This window comes from Chiloscyllium punctatum, chromosome 48 (assembly GCF_047496795.1).
Source record: "Chiloscyllium punctatum isolate Juve2018m chromosome 48, sChiPun1.3, whole genome shotgun sequence".
Classification (NCBI taxonomy): Eukaryota; Metazoa; Chordata; class Chondrichthyes; order Orectolobiformes; family Hemiscylliidae; genus Chiloscyllium; species Chiloscyllium punctatum.
The window spans coordinates 57,959,976-57,980,642 of record NC_092786.1 but is presented as its reverse complement, the minus strand read 5'-3'; the positions used below and the strand labels follow the sequence as shown (position 1 = coordinate 57,980,642).

General features: G+C 39.7%; 1 protein-coding gene across 6 annotated transcripts in view; it reads left to right on the top strand.

Annotated features, from left to right (window-relative positions):
* Positions 1-20,667, top strand: part of LOC140469081 (CTD small phosphatase-like protein 2) — a 92,700-nt gene that overhangs the window by 24,124 nt on the left and 47,909 nt on the right. For 2 of the 6 annotated variants that reach the window (XM_072565340.1, XM_072565343.1), the window contains exons 2-3: positions 17,431-17,721; positions 19,466-19,570. The exons of 1 other annotated variant lie outside the window; for it this stretch is intronic. The gene's annotated coding sequence lies outside the window, so the exon portion shown is untranslated. The remainder of the gene's footprint in view (positions 1-17,430; positions 17,722-19,465; positions 19,571-20,667) is intronic. 3 more of the 6 variants (XM_072565338.1, XM_072565341.1, XM_072565339.1) reach the window with 2 other exon arrangements.

The following is a 20,667-nucleotide window of genomic DNA, read 5'->3' as shown; positions in this document are numbered from 1 at the left end:
CAACACCTTGTTTCCTACCATCAGGTTAGAATCTAAGTCTTAGTATCAGCTAGAGCACTATATTTACTTGCTGGTTAATGGGAGCAGCCTGACTATAAAATAAATTGTTCCAGAGATGTACTTCAGTAGTTGAATTCTAATATTGCTGACCATTCATCAACAAAATCGAATTGAATCTGGAAGGTATGGCTTCTGTATGTTTCACTGATGACATCAAGTGTAAATAATGTGATATATTCACATTGATAATGCAGTTAAAGAACAAAGATGTTTATAAAAGAATAAGATATACCAATAAAGCACATAGCCTATTTGTCATCATTGGATTGTTATATGCATGCCGTGAATTTGTTTTTGCTGTATATTCACATGCCTTCAAATTGTGAAACTTGATCAATAAAATCTATTGAGGTCATCAGGGCTGGCATTAAAATATAAATGTATGGAGAGTGCTCTCTCTCCTCCTGCTTCAAGATTACTGTCAGGAACTTTAGATTTGAGAAAATCTTCCAAGAACTGGTGATTTGTGTCTGACTTTTAAAGATACTACTGCGGCCATTTCTGCTGTTATGCTTCTGTTAACACAAATTGGCTGTAATACGATTGATGAATAAGAAACGTTGTATCTCAAATGCGAACTTGTAAAATGTGTGTTTGCTATAGTGCAATTACATCGCCGGCACTTTGTGTTATTTTTATTGCGCAATTTTTATATAGCACAGGGTTGTACAAGAACGCAACTATCGCGTCATAGAAGTGTCTGTATTCCACATTACTTTGGAATGCTAATCTGTTTTGCTCATCCCTGGAATTGTAATCTTCCATTTCTGGTATATCTTTTTGTACCTTTTATTACCGTAATGTTTATAATGCAATGGAATAAAAAAGTGAAGAAACATTGGAGGAATTACAAGAACCCCTTTAAACTTTGCGGGAGCATATCTTTATTCTAACCAAATCAAGATGAGCATTCTGATTTTTAAGTTATATTTTATTGGAATATTGGCATGAATCTAGTAGAAAAACTAAAGTTTCTAAAGTGCATCTGTAATGTTTTGAAACAATTTTATTCAAACCATGTCAGTGCATTGCTGAAATATAAATTGTAAAGTGCAAATTTAATACTTAGACTTCAACTGTCACTTAAGAATATTGTCTGAAGATGTTTTTATCAAACCACTATATAATATTTAACTATTCAGTATTAGAGTAACTCTGCCAAATATTTTTCCTTTTTAATGTTTCACTATTTGTATACAAACTACAGACTGGTGAGCAGGTACAAAGCCATTTTTTAAAAAAACGTCTAATAGAATGTTGGCTTTTATGTCAAGATGGCTGTAATAAAAAGTAGCCCTCCGGATGAAAGGCTTTTGCCCGAAACGTCGATTTTCCTGCTCGTTGGATGCTGCCTGACCTGTTGTGCTTTTCCAGCACCACTCTAGTCTAGTCTCTGATCTCCAGCATCTGCGGACCTCATGTTTGTCTGTAATAAAAAGTAGTTGAAGTTCCTTTACAATTTTGTAAAGACATGGCTAGCCCTCAGATTCAGGATTTAGTGATAATGAGGGAAAGTCAGGATACTTTGTGGCTTGGAGGGAAATTTGGCTGGGGTGCTGTTTCTGTGTATCTGCATCCTTTGTCCTTCTATGTGGTAGAGATTGAGTTTCAAAAGTAGATGACATGCTGTCATGTGCCAGTAGTTGGAGGGGTTATATAGTGGAAGAAGTTGATAGTTGTAAATAGTTTTATACTCTAGTATGTTTGTAAATGTTGGCAAGTTGTCAGTGAATACATAATATAAAAATTTATGCAAATTATCAATCTACTATGAAGATTTTTCCATCCGTTCTTTTCATGTTTTGACAGAATTGACTTAATTGTTGATTATTCCATTTGTATAGGCAATGAATAATACCTGTTTTGATAGTGTGTGTATATCACAGTCATAATTGACCTTGTCCCCTGAGATCCATTTCTTTAACTGTTTCACAGAAGCTGGGCCAGTACTAATTGCCCATGCCTAGTTGCTCATCGTGAGAAACTGATGATGAGCTGCCTTCTTGCTGCAGTTCGTTTGGAGTATAGGTAGACTCACAATGACATTAGGGCAGAAATTCCAGGATTTTGACCCAATGATGGTGAAGGAATGGCAGTTTTAATTCCAAGTCCATATGGTGAGCCATGAACATTGTGTAATGATCAGCTCTGATTGATTTTTCTATAAAATGTAACTATTGAGGTTATTGTGGTTTTTAATGATAACCCAAGAAGCAACAGAATGAACTTGACCAAGGGACCTTGTATAAGCCAAACTGTATGATGACCAGGTTTTTTAAAAAAAAAATTTATCTATTTTATTATATGAAATTATAAACAATTGACCTGTAAGGTATTTCTCATCCATAGTAACTTCTGCAAAACTCTATTTCTCATAAGAATAATACACAAAATGCATTTAAAAGCAAGACAGCTTTGAGCAGGGCTTGGTTATCATAACTGATGAAAGGACCTTTACCTTAAGCATTAACTTGTCTTTTTCCAATTGCTGATGGAGTTGCTGCATTTTTCCAGCTGTTTATATTTTTATTTAATATTTGACTCCATTCTTTTGTCTTGATGCAGATATATAATCTGGTACTTCATTTAAATCCCAGCAATTACCTTGATGTTCCAAATATGCCAGGGACTCTGGTTCGATTCTACCCTTGGGTGACTGCCTGTGTGGGTTTCCTCTGGGTGGTTCGGTTTCCTCCCACAGTCCAAATATGTACAGGTTAGGTGAGTTGGCCATGCTAAATTGCCCATAGTGTTCAGGGATGTGTAGGTTAGGTGCATTATCAGGGAAAATGTAAAGTAATAGGATATGGGAATAGGTCTGGGTGGGATACCCTTCAGAGGGTTGGTGTGGACTTGTTGGGCCAAATGGCCTGTTTCCACACTGTTGGGATTCTATGATTGATTATGTCTGAATCAGTTAAACTCTACAAGCCATTTGTATTTTTGAGTTAGGAACATGGGACTGGGATATCATTAGCAATTACAGAAACGTGGCTCAGGGGTAGATAGGATAGGCAGCCTAATGTTCCAGGATACAAATGTTATAAGAAGGATAGAAAGGGGGCAAGAGAGGATGGGGAGTGATGTTTTTGACAAGGGAAGTACTACTGTTGTACTTGGGGAGGATATTCCTGGGAATGCATCCAGGGAAGGTATTTGGGTTGAACTGTGAAATGGAAAAGGGATGATCACCTTACTGTGATTGTATTATAGACTGCCTAATAGTCAGCGGGAAATTGAGAAACAAATTTGTAAGGAGATTTCAGTTATTTGTAAAATAATTGGGTGGTTATGGGAGGGGAGTCTAACTTTCCAAACATAGACTGGGACTGCCATAGTGTTAAGGATTTAGCTGCAGAGGAATTTGCTAAGTGTGTTCAAGAAAATGTTCTGATTCAGTATCTGAATATACCTACTGGGGAAGCTGCAAAACTTGACCTACTGTTGGGAAATAAGGCAGGGCAGGTGACTTCAGGTCAGAGTGGTGCTGGAAAAGCATAGCAGGTCAGGCAGTATCGGAGGAGCAGGAAAATCAACGTTTTGGGCAAAAACCCTTCATCAAGAAGCAGGAATGAGGCTTCTTGATGAAGGGTTTTTGCCCAAAACGTTGATTTTCCTGCTCCTTGGATGCTGCCTGACCTGCTGTGCTTTTCCAGCACCATTCTAATCTCCAGCATCTGCAGAACCCACTTCTGCCTAGGTGACTGAGGTGTCAGCGGGGGAGCACTTTTGGGCCAGTGACCATAGTTATAGTGCTTTTAAAATAGTGATGGCAAAGGATAGACCAGATCTAAAAGTTGAAGTTCTAAATTGGAGGAAGGCTAATTTTGACGGTATTAGGCCAGAACTTTCAAAAACTGGTTGGGGTAGATGTTCGCAGGTGAAGGGACGGCGTGGAAAATTGGAAACCTTCAGAAATGAGATAATAAGACACAGTATATTCCTGTTAGAGTGAAAGGAAAGGCTGGTAGTTGTAGGGAAAGCTGGAAATCTAGAGAAATTGAGGTTTTGGTTAAGAAAAAGAAGGAAGCACATGTCAGGTATAGACAGGAGAGATCAAATGAATCCTTAGAAGTATAAAAGCAGCTGGACTGTACTTAATAGAGAAATCAGGAGGCCAAAAAGGGGACAAGAGATAATTTTGGCAAATAGGGCTAAGGAGAATCCAAAGGGATTTTATAAATACATTAAGGACAAAAGGGTAACTATGGAGAGAATAGGGTTCCTCAATGATCAGCAAGGCGGCTTTTGTGTAGAGCTGTGGGAGATGGCGGAGATACTAAAAGAGTATTTTGCATCAGTGTTTACTGTGAAGGAGGACATGGAAGATATAGATTATGGGGAAATAGATGGTGACATCTTGAAAAAGTCCATATTATAGAGTCGGAGGTGCTGGATGTCTTGAAATGCATAAAAGTGGATAAATCCCCAGGACCTGATCAAGTGTGCCCTCGAACTCTGTGGGAAGCTAGGGAAGTGTTTGCTGGGCCCCTTGCTGAGATATTTATATCATCGATAGTCACAGGTGAGATGCCGAAGACTGGAGGTTGGCTAACTTGGTGCCAGTATTTAAGAAAGATGGTAAGGAAAGTGTGGGAACGTTTGACTGGTGAAATCGGTGGTGGGCAAGTGGTTGGAGGAATCCTGAGGGACAGGATTTACATGTATTTGGCAAGGACTGATTAGGGATAGTTTTGTGGCTTTGTGCATGGAAAATCCTGTCCCACAAACTTGATTGAGCTTTCTGAAGAAGTAACAAAGAGGATTGATGAGGGCAGAGTAGTAGACGTAATCTATATGGACTTCAGTAAGTCGTTCAACAAGGTTTCTCATGGGAGACTGGTTATCAAGGTTAGATCTCATGGAATTCAGGGAGAGCTGGCCATTTGGATACAGAACTGGCTGAAAAGTAGAAGACAGGGGGTGGTGGTGGAGGGTTGCTTTTCAGACTAGAGGCCTGTGACCAGTGGAGTGCCACAAGGTTCGGTGCTGGGTCCACGACATTTCATCATTTATATAAATGATTTAGATGTGAACATTGGAGATACAGTTAGTAAGTTTGCAGATTACACCAAAATTGGAGGTGTAGTGGACAGCGAAAAGCTTACCTTTGATTATAATGGGATCTTGATCTGATGGGCCAATGGGTAAGGAGTGGCAGATGGAGCTTAATTTAGATAAATGTGAGGTGCTGCGTTGTGGAAAAGCAAATCATGACGGGTCTTACGCACTTAATGGTAAAGTCCTGGGCAGTATTGCTGAACAAAGAGACCTTGGAATGCAGGTTCATAGCTCCTTGAAAGTGGAGTCGCAGGTAGATAGGATAGAGAAGAAGGCGTTTAGTATGTTTTCCTTTATTGGTCAGAGTATTGAGTACAGGAGTTGGGAGGTCATGTTGCAGCTGTACAGGACTTTGGGTTAGGCCACTTTTGAAATATTGCATGCAATTCTGCTCTCCTCCCTATCTGAAGGATGTTGTGAAACTTGAAAGGGTTCAGAAAAGATTTACAAGGATGTTGCCAGGGTTGGAGGATTTGAGCTGTAAGCAGAGGCTGAATAGGCTGAGGCTGTTTTCCCTGAACCATCAGAGGCTGAGGGGTGGCCTTATCGAGGTTTATAAAATCATGAGCGGCATGGAGAGGATAAATAGACAAAGTCTTTTCCCTGGGGTGGGGCCATCCAGAACTAGAGGGCATAGGGTTAGGGTGAGAGGGGAAAGATATAAAAGGGACCTAAGGGGCAACTCAGAGGGTAGTGAATGTATGGAATGAGCTGCCAGAGGAAGTGGTGGAGGCTGGTACAATTGCAACATTTAAAAGGCATCTGGATGGATATAGGAATAGGAAGGGTTTAGAGGGATATGGGCCAAGTGCTGGCAAATGGGACTAGTTTGGGTTAGGATAGCTGGTTGGCAATTTCAACCAGTGCGCAGGGTCTGTTTTCGTGCTGGACATCTCTATGACTCAGTAACTTAAAATTCATTGATATTCATTAGCCGTTAATAAAGAGCTAACATTTTCAGTTGGAATAATTGATGTGTGAATGGCCAAATGTGTCTTTTTACTGGTGCAAAAATACACTTTTAAATTCTACCACAAAAAGAAAGGGGAGGAAGTGTGGAAGAGAACAGAAACTGTTCCAGGCTAGGTTAGGGTGCTTTGTTGAGAAAAGCTGTATCCTTATGCTGCATTCCTAACAAGAATGGTGTGACTACTTCCTTTTTAATATTTATTCTTATATGTTTTACTAAAACAGGCGGTCAGTATGTTTTGTGCAGTCTTATGTAATAGCATGGATAAGAGTTGAACAAAATTAATTCTCTGTGTGAGAGAGAGAGAGAGGGAGAGGGAGAGATGCGCATACAACAACGGGGGGCTGTTTCAATTTGGGGCTTGTGGTAATTATTTAATTTAAGCAGTTGTTATGTCAGTTTGAATTAAATTGAATTGTAGGTGTGAAATGCTAACAATGATCTTTGTTTATGTTGTTCCATGGAGGGGTCAAATGGCATATTTTCTTCAGAATTTTATTTTAAACATTATGTTAGACTTAGACCAAACAATGTTTATGTCAGCTGTCTTGGGGATTGTTGGCTCAGTTGTCTGGATGACAGGTTTGCAATGCAAAGTGACTTCCAGCAGCGTGGGTTCACTTCCTGCAACAGTTATGTTACCGTGAAGGTCCCACCTTCTCAACCTTGCCCTTTACCTCAGGTATGTTGACCTTCTAATGAGAGGGCAGCCTTGTGGTCTGGTAGGACTGTTGCAACCTTCCCTTTACTGCACAGCAGAGAACAATTAAGTGGGGAAAAAAAAGAAATGAGAATGTTATTCCTACAACATGTAGACATCTATCCGATATGTTTATAGACAAGAATTGGACAGGTATTTAAAAGAATTGTGTACCTCTTTCTTACACCTAATTTTTTCTATCTTCACAGAGTTTTGCCTCATCGTGTCTCATCCCAGAAGTTTTATTTGCCCCCTCTTTCCCTAATCACTTACTTTTCTTTGATATCTGTTTAGTTTTGCTTTTTATAAAGTGTCTTATAGTTGTTGGGAATGTCCCTTCTCTGGTTTTCTGTTTATTTCAGAAGCAGTTTCATTATCTGAGAGTGTTTTCCTGTGGGTGATAGGGTGAGAATGAAAGAGTGGAACAGTAGTAGTAGCTAGCAGCTTCCATCCTAGCATACTCGTTTTGTGTATCAAGCTGTTGTTTGTATTAGATGGCAGTTGGTCTGCACTGTCACTGACTTCCAAACTTAATCATCCAGGTAAATATTCAAAAGTAAACTTCCACAAAGGTGAGCTGATATTTATCTGATCCCTGGATTTTGCTACCACAGTCCAAATTGACTCTGCTCAGTGTAGTTGTATTCCACTATTAATGTACCCTGAAGGTAGGCAACCATGGTATTTGTTAGGCTTTTTAATCATAACTGTCCAGTGTCTTGCAGACCTTAAACAGAAATCCATACAGGTGCTTGTAAAGATTTAATTTATACAGAGCTAATTGTTTTTGATAGGTACTCTGCTATCTCATTTCATAATATTGTACTTTCATGATGATGCTTAAAGGTGAAATGTCATAAATTGCAACTTGTTTTAAATATAACTCCACATTGTGCTAAATGTAAGTTGTGCTCAAAATTGGTAGTGTGGTTTTGGTGGTAAGAATATGCTACTTCTGTTTCCTGGTTGGAGGGGGCTTATGTAGCTCAGATGATTTGATTGGCCTGCAATGTCAACTACTGCCAACAGAGTGAGTTCAATTCCTACAACGGCTGAAATTACTGACTGGGCTCCTCTTTTCAACTTCTCTCCTCATCTGAGATGTGGTGACCCTCAGGTTAAATCACCATCAGTCATTTCTTAATGAGCAAGCAGCTATGTTGTTTTGTAGCACTATGGTGATTTTTACCACTAGTTTACTGCAAGATCAATTAGGCAACCTCTTTTCTAATGACCCTGATCTGTTCTTGAGTGCTGAAAGTAGAATTGTTAAAATCTACTTCTGTTGTCTTTCCAACATGCCACATGATAGTCTGCGGCATATGAATATTGTCAATGTATTAGCTTATGCTCGGACATACCGTAGACAACTGATACCTGCTTGGTTGTTACACAAAGTTGCAGAAGAAGTGGCTCAGTGGTTAGCACTGCTGCCTCACAGCACTAGGGTCCCAGGTTCGATTCTGCCCTCGGGCGACTGTCTGTGTCGAGTTTGCGCATTTTCCCCGTGTCTGCGTGGGTTTCCTCCCACAGTCCAAAGATGTGCAGGTCAAGTGACTTGGCCATGCTAAATTGCCCGTAGTATTAGGTGCATTGGTCATAGAGAAATGGGTCTGGGTGATTACTCTTCGGAGGATCGGTGTGGACTGGTTGGGCCAAAGGGCCTGTTTCCACACTAGGGAATCTAATCTAAAAAAGACACTCCTGGAATTTCTCTTTTCAGACACCTTTTCCATTGGAGTTGATGCTGTTCATTGATTAAAATGAGCTTGTGGGAGCTGAATTGACTTGATTCACTTTATTGGAAGTTAGATTGCATCAGTTCTGAGCACCACATTTCATTAAAAAAAAGACATTAGAGTGAGTACAGAAAAAATTCATGAGTGGTTCCAAAAATGAGGACCTTCAATTGCATAGATTGGAAAAGTTGAAACTGTTTTCAGAGAAGGTTAACAGGAGATTTGATAGAATTACTCAAAATCATAAGAGGTCTGGACATTGTAAACAGAGTGAAAATATTTCCACTGATAGGAGGATCAAAGCAAAGAGAGCACAGATTTCAGGTAAAAGGAAGCAATACAGACGAGCCACATTTTCACATAAGTTGTTAAAGTTGTTAAAAATGCAATGCCTGAAAATGATGTTGAGGTGAATTCATTCAAGGCATTCAAATGAGAATTAAGTTATTATCTGTGAAGAAAAAACATGCAGGGTTATGGTAGAGGCGAGGGAAAGATACTGGATGCATTTCTCATTTTGGAGAGCTGGCAGAGAGGTAGACCCAGTGGTAACTTCCAGTAATGTAAAATTTCTGAGATTCATAATAAGTGAAAAATAGAGACTGACATCTGAGGCAGCAAGTCTTCACTTTAGCATCAAGTTTCACTAATCTCATGGAAATGTTGAGCAATATTAGATAAAACGTATTTGTGATCTAAATGATATTCCTGATGAAGAGCCTAAGCTCGAAACGTCGATTCTCCTGCTCCTGGGATGCTACCTGACTGGCTGTGCTTTCTTAACACTGATTTCCTGCATCTGTAGTCCTCACTTTCTCCTCCCTGATAAGTTTCTCAACCTCATTCTCCTGCTTTCTCCCTGAGCCCTTGATCCCTTTGATACTCAAGAACCTGTCAGTCTCCGTCTTAAATATGCTCAATGACCTGGCCTCCACAGCCTTCTCTGGTACTGAATTCCATAGATTCACCACTCTCTGGCTGAAGAAGGTTCTCCTTTCTAAACAATCTTCCTTTTACTCTAAGGCTCTGCCCTTGGGTCCTCAACTCTCATACCAATGGAAACATCTACTCCACATTACTCTATCCGGGCCATTCAGTATTTTGTATGTTTCAGTTAGATTCCCCTCATCCTTCTAAACTTCATTTAGTATAAACCCAGAGTCCTCCTACTTTCCTCATATGTTGAGATTTTCATTCCTGTGACCATTCTTGTGAACTTCCTCTGACCATGCTTCTTCTAATGTTAAACATTAGAATCTTAGTCTAACTGCTGATAAATTATGAAACTGACTTCCCCCAGTGCTCTCAACAATCCCTCTGACTACTTCCTTTGACTAACCCTTCCACAACTGCATTGAAATAGGATATCTTTCTTAATCTGAAGTTCTGAGCCATGTTGTTTATTTCTGAAAATAGAAGTGCCTGATCCTTTCAACTTGACTGAGCTTGTTTTGTAAATGTTCATTCGAATGACTCAAATCATGCACTAGATTATGACTTATTTCAATGATGCAGACATTTATGAATGAGTTCCATTTTATTCTGAAATTTGACTGTCATAATCATAACATGAATTGCTTCACAAAAAGTGCTCAAAGCCACAGTTTCAGACTATCTATTTCCTGTCTGTGTGTTTTAGTGACTCACTAAAAATACATGCAAATAGACGGGCCTATGTTGGCATAAATCTTTTACCATCTGTAATTGGCTCTGATGTCAAGAGAACAGGGAAGAGAGAGAGTCTGCATGTGCTGTCATAAGATAGTGATAAAGTAGCTCAACAGTTACTAAAATATGACTGATGAATGAAAGAAAAACAAATGTTTTTGCTACATCCATTTTACTTCTGTCAGATGTGATGAGCCTTAAGGTCAAGATTAGAGTGGTGTTGGAAAAGCACAGTAGGTCAGGCAGCATCTGAGGAGCAGGAAAATCGGCGTTACAGGCAAAAGCCCTTCATCAGCAATGTGATGAACCTTAAGCGTAACTGATCTTATTTCTCCAGATTCTAGTATCTACTAATACTGTGCTGATCTATCTACAAGTTCTGAGTGCTTTTAGTGGGCATAGCGACATATCCTCATGTGAGTGTAGTTCATCTTTCTACCTTAAAAGCTCTACAGAAATACTTAGATTTGTAAATTCATTATTGAGGTTGTTGTTTTGGTTACATTTTTGTTTGGTTATAAAAATGATATTGCATCCAGGCTGAGTACTTAATCCTACCTGACAATAGGATGTTGACACTAGTTTGGGCGATCATTTGACCTGTCAAGTCTGAGCTTGTTCTTTCAGACCATAAGACATAGGAGCAGAAACAGGCCATTCAGCCATTGTACCTGTTTCTCTCTTCAGTGAGATCAAAGCTGATCTTATAATCATAACATTGCCTGCCTTTCCTCCATAACCCTTGATTCCCTTTCTGATTAAAAATGGATATATGCAATATAAAAACATATATGCAATATATGCATTTAACAATCACGTGGTTTCTGTGGCTTTCTTCTGTATGTTGACTGTGATCTCTACAGTACTGAATCAATACAGAGAATTGTTCTGTTTAGTGCTAAACTATCTATGAAAAGGATTAAATGTTATAATTTTGACTTTATTTGGATAAACGTGTTGGACGTGAATGTGGAATCTAATCTAGGTACTCGGAATTGAATATATATCACATTAACTTTATGCGTGGGCTTATGGTGTGCACACACTGACTTTCAATTAAAATTTGAAATTTATTCACCAAACATTACACAGTACCAATTTTTACCCCAGTTTGTCAGGAAATACATTTTTGAGCAATAAGTATCCTGATCATTCTCACCACAGCTAAGACTGAGGGAGTGCCAATTCCTTTTATTGACGTGTGATGGATAGCAACTGGAAAATGTTTATAAGATTGAGATGTTGAGGTTAAATTCACTGTGGTATTTATGAAGTTGAATTGAATAAATTTGGTTAATTTGGGATATTACCAAGGGTGAAAGGGACCATGAAGTGGTTTTCTCATGTTCAGGAAAGAGAATCTGCTGATCCTGCATATTCCATTTCCTTTAAAGTAAAGGTCAACATTCCATTTGCCTTTCCTATTACTTGCTGAACTGGTATGCTAGCTTATTATGATTATGTACGAGGGCTCTTGGATCCCTCTGTGCTGTAACATTCTGCAGTCTTTCTCCATTTAAGTAATACTCAGTTCCTCTACTCTTTCTGCCAAAGTACATAACCTCATATTTTTCCACATTATGGAGGTCGTTCTGCTATAATGCAAGTTTTGTTAACGCAAATTCGCTGTCATGCAGTTGTCAAATTGGGGACACTTTCTAAAATGCGAACTTTTAAAACTTGTGTTGGTGTAACACGATTACATCGCCAACACTTTAAGCGCTGTTTCTAAAACGAGATTTTTCCACAATGCGGCTTTGCAGAAGAACGCAACCATCAGTGGTCAGCACTGTTGCCTCGCAGTGCCAGGGACCCGGTTTCGAGTCCAGCCTCAGGCAACTGTCTGTGTGGAGTTTGCACATTCTCCCTGTGTCTGTGTGGGTTTCCTTCCACAATCCAAAGATGCACTGGTTAGGTGAATTGGCCATGCTAAATTGCCCATCGTGTCAAGGGCTGTGTAGATTAGATGCATTAGTCAGGGTTAAATATAAGATAGTGGGGGAATGGGTTTGGGTGGAGTACTCTTCGGAGGTTCGATATGGACTTGTTGGACCAAAGGACCAGTTTCCACACTATAGAGATTCTATAAGATTCTATTGTGTCATACAAGAACTACTTGTATTCCATTTGCTAAATGTTTGCTCACTCATCTAATCAGTCTGTATTCCTCTGTTAGAATAATGTATCGTCCTCACCACTTCCGTTTTCAGTTACTTATGTGTCATCCATAAACTTGACGATAGTACATTTAGTTTCCTCATCCAAGTCATTGATAATTTTGTAAATAACTGTGAACCCAGTGCTGATCCCTGCAGCACTCCACGAGTTACATGTTGCCATCTGGAAAATGCTCTTATCCTGTGTTCTATTAGTTAACCAATCTTCTATCCATCCCAACATTCTTTATTCAACACTATGGACCCTTATCTTATCAAGTAGCCTAGCTGTAGTACCCTATCAAATGCCTTTTGAAATTCAATTATATTACATCCACTGCTTCCCCTTTATTTATGCCTGCCTGTTATCTCCTAAAATACAGTATAATACATTTCAGCACAGGAGCAGGCCCTTCAGCCCATCAAGCCTGCACTGATTCCTAAACCTTACCTAGACCTGCTACTTATTGCCCATACGCAGTTTTTATCCCTCTGTTCACCTCACATTCATATATCTATCAAGATGCACCATAAATGTTGCTAATGTGTCTGCTTTCATCATTTCCACTGGCAGTGCATTCCAGGTACCCACCACCCTTTTGTGTGAAAAACTTTTCCCTCACCTCTTCCCCTAAACTTACCCCATCTCACTTTGAAGCTGTGCCCTTTTGTAGTTGATCTTTCCACCCTGGGATAAAGTCTCTGACTATCCACCTTACTTATGCCCCTCATAATTTTGTAGATCCCCTTCAGCCTCTGTCTTTCCAGTGAAAATAAGTTTATTCAACCTCTCCTAATAACAGATCCTCCAGATGTGGCAATATCCTGGTAAATCTTACCTGCACGCGCATCCACCTCCTTCAATAGTGTGGCAACCAGAACTGAATGAAATATTATACAGCTGTAAGAGAATTTGCCAAATTTTATATTCAACCCCCGATCAATGAAGGCAAGCATGCTGTGTGCATCCTTGGCTACTTTAGACACCTGCGTTACCACTTGCAGGGATCTGTGAACCTGTACACCCAGTTCCCTCTATGTCAACATTCCTTTAAGAGTTCTGCCATTTATTGTTTAATTTGTACCTGAATTTGATCTTCCAAAATGTAGCACTTCACATTTGTCCACATTAAACTCCATCTGTCATTTTTCTGCCAAAATCGACAATCTGTCTATATCCTGCTGTATCCTTTGACAATTCTCCTTACTATCTGCAACTTTATCAATTTTGGTGTCATCTGCAAACCTCCTAATCAGACTACATAAATTTTCCTCTAGATCGTTTATATATAGAGTCATAGAGGTGTACAGCACGGAAGCAGACCCTTTGGTCCAACTCTCTCATGCCTACTAGATATCCCAACCTAATCTCGTCCTATTTGCCACCACTTGGCCATATCCCTCCAAACCCTTCCTATTCATATACTCATCCAGATGCCTTTTAAATGTTGCAATTGTACCAGCCTGCACCACTTCCTCTGGCAGCTCATTCCATACAAGTACCATCATCTGCATGAAAAAGTTGCCCCTTAGGTCTCTTTTATATCTTTCCCCTCTCACCCTAAACCTAGGCCCTCTAGTTCTGGACTCACCCGCCCCAGGGAAAAGACTTTGTTTATTTATCCTCTCCATGCCCCTCATGATTTTATAAACCTCTGTGAGGTCACTCCTCAGTCTTCAATGCTTCAGGGAAAACAGCCTCTGCCTATTCAGCCTCTCCCTGTATCTCAAATCCTCCAACCCTGGCAACATCCTTGTAAATCTTTTCTGAACCCTTTCAAGTTTCACAACATCTTTCCAATAGGAAGGAGACCAGAATTGCATGCAATATTTCAAAAGTGGCCTAACCAATGTCCTGTACAGCCACAACATGACCTCCCAACTCCTGTACTCAATACTCTGACTAATAAAGGAAAGCATACCAAACACTTTCTTAACCATGCTATCTACCTGCGACTCTACTTTGAAGGAACTATGAACCTGCACTGCAAGGTCTCTTTGTTCAGCAACACTTCCTCAGACCTTACCATTAAGTGTATAAGTCCTGCTAAGATTTGCTTTCCCAAAATGCAGCACCTTGTATTTATCTGAATTAAACTCCATCTGCCACGTCTCAGCCCATTGGCCCGTCTGATCAAGATCCCATTGTAATCTCAGATAACCTCCTTCGCTGTCCATTACACCTCCAATTTTGGTGTCATCTGCAAACTTACTAATTGTGCCTCCTATGTTTATATCCAAATCATTTATATAAATGACAAAAAGTAGTGGATCCAGCACCAATCCTTGTGGCACACCAGTGGTCACTGGCCTCCAGTCTGAAAAACAACCCTTCACCACCACCACCACCCTCTGTCTTCTACCTTTGAGCCAGTTCTGTATCCAAATGGTTAGTTCTCTGTATACCATGAGATCTAACTTTTAACTGGTCTCCCATGGGGAACCTTGTCAAATGTCTGACTGAAGTCCATGTCAATTATGTCCACTGTTCTGCCCTCAGGAATCCTATTACTTTTTCAAAAAACTCAATCAAGTTTGTGAGACATGATTTCCCACACACAAAGCCATGTTGACTATCCCTAATCAGTCCTTGTCTTTCCAAATATGTGTGGATCCTGTCACTCCGGATTCCTCCAATAACTTGACCACCACCGACGAAAGGCTCACTGGTCTACAGTTTCCTGACTTGTCCTTACCACCTTTCTTTAATAATGGCACCACGTTAGCCAACCTCCAGGCTTCTGGCACCTCACCTGTGACTATCGATGATACAAATATCTTAGCAAGGGGTCCAGCAATCACTTCCCTAGCTTCCCACAGAATTCTAGGTTACTCTTGATCAGGTCCTAGGGATTTATCCACCTTTATGCATTTCAAGACATCCAGCACCACCACCTATTAATATGGACATTCTTCAAGGCCACCATCTATTTCCCCACCTTCTATTACAAATAACAGAGGGTGTTCCTGTGGAACATCAATAATTACTGATCTCTATTCTGAAAAGCACCCTTCCACCACTGTTCTATCGTCTATGATCAAGCTAGTTTTTATCCACCTAGCCAGCTCACTCCAGATCCCACGAGTCTCTACCAGCCTGCCATGATGTACCTTATGAAATGCCTTATTAACGTCCATGTAGGCAGCATCCTCTACCCTTCCCTCATCAATCATTCATCTCGCTGTTTCAAAAAACTCAATCAAATTATTGAGACATGACCTTTTCCAAAGAAACCCATGCTGCCTATCACTAACAAGTCCATTCACTTCCAAATGTGAATAAGTCCTGTCTCTCAGTATCTTATTCAAGAGCTTCCCCACTACTGACATCAAACTCACCAGCCTGTAATTACCTGGATTATCTCTCTTTCCGTTAAACAAAGGCTATTCTCATGTTCTCTGGAACCTTTCCTGAGACCGAAGAGGATGCGAAGATAAGGTGCCAGCTATTCCCTCCCTTGCCTCCCACAGTATCCTGGGATAGATCCCACCTGAAAGTGGGAACTGGTCTATTTTAATGTATTTCAAGACACCCAACACTTCCTCCTTCATTATGTTGACCTGCCTAACACACACCTTTGCCTAACCTCAACATCTCTCACCTCCCTCTTTTTGGTGAATACTGATGTAAGGTAGTTATTAAGGATGTCACCCGTTTCCTTGGCTTCAAGAACCTCCCTCCTTTATCCTTGAGTGGGCCAAATTTTTCCCTAGCTACCCGCTTGCATCTCATGTATGTATAAAATGCCTTTGGATTCTCCTACGCTTTGCTGGCCAAGGACATTTCGTAGCTCACTTTAGCCCTCCTAACTCCCTGTTTGAACTCCTTCCTACTTCCTGTATATTGTTCAAGGATTTTGTATGTTTTTAGTTGCCTCAACCTTTGGTTTTTTTTGACTTCGTTGGTAGTTGACCCTGTCATCCAAGGTTCCCGAATCCGGCTATTTCTGTCCTTCATTTTTCAAAGAACATGCCTGTCCTGTACTTTAAAGAACTGGTCCTTAAAATACCTCCCACATGTTGAATATTGAAATTGCATCTCTTCCCTTCCTGCCATATACCTAAGTGGAATAATGTGTGGGAGCCATTTGCTGTGTCCTCCCTGCAAGTTAACTGCTTCTGAGCAGTTAAATGTGGGCTTGCACCTCTATTTCACAGTTTTGTATTTATGTGTCCAATTGTCGTCTTGTGAATGGACTTCCATCTTCTATGAACCAGAATGTATTTTATCTGTCCAACATCTAGGTAAATGCAGCAAAGAAGACTTTGTGTTTAACTTTGCTACTCTTGTGCTCAGTGGGATATGCTGTGTGTCAGCATGCGGTCCAGAAGGCTGATGAGCATGTATTGTATAAGACTGAGGTTCATACTACTAGCCATGAGAAAAAGTCATGCTAAGTACATGAATAAACTTTACTCAATATGGTTACATTAATTACAAATTTTACAATTTCTTCTGAGTGTGGCTTTTTATATGAAATGCTTTTTGAAACAGATCAATAACTTGTTGGATGATTAAACATGGTTCTGCCTGGTTCTCTCTAAGTTTTCATTGTTTTTGCTGATTTGGCATTCACTACTGAACTTATCTGGGATGACCAATGTGTACAAAGTTGGATGCTCCTGGCACAGAGCTGGGCAGCAGAGGATGTAAAGTGTCACTATCCTGTCCTATCAGAGCAGACAGCATTTCACCCTGAAAATGAATGAAGCCAAAGATCATACAAAATAAAGGGATTTTTTGTTTGAGTTTATAAATCTGCCAGAATGTGTTGAGTGATCTTACAGATGAGTCTCCATTTATTTAACATCTGAGTGAACAATTCTTGCAATTCAAAGGTTTATAATCTAAACATCTCCATTTTACAATGTAATATCAGTATGTGTCTGATCTATAATGGTTGGAAGTACAGGTGCCACAAACCAATTGTAAATTGATTTGTGTTCTGCAGTCACAAGGAATTTGATTAATAATCTAATCAACAAAGATAGTTCATTTTTGTAATGCCCTAAATTTAAATTAGAACCATTGTTGTGCAGTAACTGAATCAGTCAAATTCTGTTTTCATTACACAGGATTTCTGGTGTTGTGAGGAATATATTGAACGATTATGTCCTTGTTTCTGTGAAAAGTGCACTATGGTCCAATACACCGAATAGCTGAGGAGTCCAACTCAATCAGATGTACAGGAATTTGAAATGTTGCTAAGACTTCGAGAAATCTGCAAGTACTGAACATGCACACTGGACCTCCATGAACTGAATGTGTACACTTCTGTGTCAAGAGTCGACAGGTTCACTCAGTATGCAGAATCTGAGCCGAACATGTAAGAACTTGGGGTGAAGATCCATACTTTGAGACACTGGGTATGCCCAATTATTTGGAGCTGGGGTTCAAAGCACATGTCACAGTTAGTAATTAGGTTACATATCGTGGTGCAAAACGTCCTTCTTTTGGTCCTCATCTTTCCCATCTTTCTGATTATTGAGGGAATTTGACAATCCTCTAAAAAGTTAAAGTCTAAAGCAGCTGCAAATTCTATATGCAAGAGTATCTACGGCAGTCATAAACTTCATGGAGCAGGTCTCAAGAGCTCACAGTTTACAATTGGATTTATGAGTTGTCCTTGGATCCTGTGCTGGAGGACTCCTATTTAGTCAAAACTACATTTGACCTGTTCGGTCAGATTAATCAGTAAAGCAGTGCTCCTGATAATGTTCTTTAAATTTAGTTATAAACATATTGCGTCAGTTGGTTAACTGGCTTGATGTGTTAAAAGGGTGTTGAGCATGTTTATGCCGTGAATGACTAAATTACTTAGTGGTTCTTGCTGGGAAGGTTCATTTGATGACAACAGTAGACTTGGCTGTGCTTTGTCTCCCATTGTCATAGTGGGAAGAGAGATTCATTTGAATATTCAGTGACTTTATGTGGAAGATAGTGTAGCCACACAGCTGCAACCCATCTTCAATTTGGGGTTGAAAGAAGGTTTTCTTTTAAATGGGAGAAGGTGAATGATGACATAATTGGTAATATTCTTGGATACCTTGTAATAGTCATAATCTGTGCGTAATACTGATGACGCCAAAGCAAGAACAGTAACAAGCTGTTTGGCCCAAGTTTCATGCCAGTGTTTGACCTTCACACAAACCACCTTCTGAATTTCTTCAGCTGACCCTGTCCACATATCCTTCTATTCCTTTCTCACTCATGTTTATCTAGCTTTTTCATAAATGCATCTCTGCTTGTCATCTCAACGTCTTCCTTGGGTAGCAAGGCGCACATTCTAACACTGTTGTATCTTTTCCTCACTTCCCTGCTGGATTTTTGTTAGGGGTTATTTTATATTTATGTATCTTGGTTTCGCTGTCCCCTCCAAATCAAGATTTGTTTTCCAAGTCCACTCTAACAAGCCCTTTCATAATTATAAAAACCTCATCAGCTCACCCCTTAGAGTTCTAATTTCGAGAAATCCCATGGAATCTTTTGGCTGCCAGTATATAATGTCAGTCTGACTTGGCTATTTCTGTTTTGTGATTGTTACTGTTGTTGTCATGATTAACCATCTATCCTACCTAAATGTTGGGAGTTTCATTCTAGCCGTGCTGCTTTTTTAAAAGTAATTTTACTGCAATATTTTCCTTTGATACTGCATTATAGTTGCCTCTGGTGTGTTGATATTGTATTTGTCTCTGCAATTTGGTCATTTTGTAACATATTTCCTGTATACTATTTGAAAAAATGTTTCACCTAATGATACCACTGTACATATTTTTAGGAGTGGTCTGTGGGAGGAGATGCGTGGGAGTGTCAGTCCATGTCACAGGTTCCCCATACAGAAGAGGCAGAAAACTAATCTTGTGTTCTTGGTTCCAGAACAATAATATTTTGTTAATCTTTCGCATGGATCATATGTTCTGCTAACTGCTCTTGTTAAGGAACCTAACAAGACATGACAGAACATATATATTGTAGTTTTATAATAAGGCGAGTCATTAGTAAAAATTTGATAACTGTGTATGGCAAAACTTTACCCGAGATTCATGGAAATTTTCTAATGTGAGCTTCATTGTACTCTGAATTCTTCACTCTAAATCTTTCTGTTACTAGGTTTCACACCACGTGACTTGACTTGTTTCTGTATCGTGCTGTTCACCTATTCATTCCCGATGCCAAAATAAGCAGCACTCCTGTCCTGCACTATTTTGTTACATTGTAAGTAAAATTAAATTATCTAATTTTTGCTCACGTGAATCACTCTAAAGTGTCACAATAGCTGAAAAAAACCATATTTAGAGTCAGATGTACAGCACAGAAGCAAATCTTTTGGTCCAACTCATGCATTCTGACCAGGTATCCTAAATAAATCTAGCCCCCTTTGCCAGCGTTTGGCCCCTATCAAGTTTTACAATATCCTTCCTATAGCAGGGAGACCAGAATTGCATGCAATATTCCAATACTGCCCTAACCCGTATCTTGTAGAGCTGACCTCCCAGCTCCTATACTCCATTTACTGACCAATAAAGGCAAGCATACCAAATACCTTCTTAACTAAACTACCTACCTCTGATGCCACTTTCAAAGAACTATGAACCTGTATTCTTTATTCAGCAACACTCCCCAGAGCTTACCATTAAGTTTATTAGGCCTACCTGATTTGTCTTTCCAAAATGCAGCACCTCACATTTATCTAAATTAAACTCCCATCTGCCACTCCTTGGCTGATTGGCCCATCTGATCAAGATTCCATTGTACTCTGAGGTAACCTTCTTTGCTGTCCTCAACACCTCTAATTTTGGTGCCATTTGCAGATTTGCTAACCATACCTCCCATGTTCACTTCCAAATCATTTATATAGATGATGAAAAGTAGTGGATCCAGCACTAATCCTTGTGGCATACCACTGATCACAAGCAATCCGAAAAGCAACACACCATCAGCACCAACACCCTCTGTCTCTACCTTTGAGCCAGTTCTCAGCTCTATCCAAATAGCTAGTTCTCCCTCTATTCTGTGTGATCTAACCTTGCTAACTAATCTACCATGAGGCACCTTGTAGAAGTAATACTGCCTAATTATTCTGCTGCATAACTTCATTAAATTAGGAGTGTTTAATATTAATAAAATTGTCTTTCCCAGTTGATATGTTTTTCAGATTCAGTTTAATAATTTTAATTGTTTGCTTGTCTCTTTTGAGAGTTGACTTTGACATAGTGTGGTATTGGGTTCAAGTCTTGTAGTTGTGTAGAATTAATTATGTTTACAGCACAAAAACAGGTTGTTCGACCCAACTATTTTCAGTTGTATTTGTA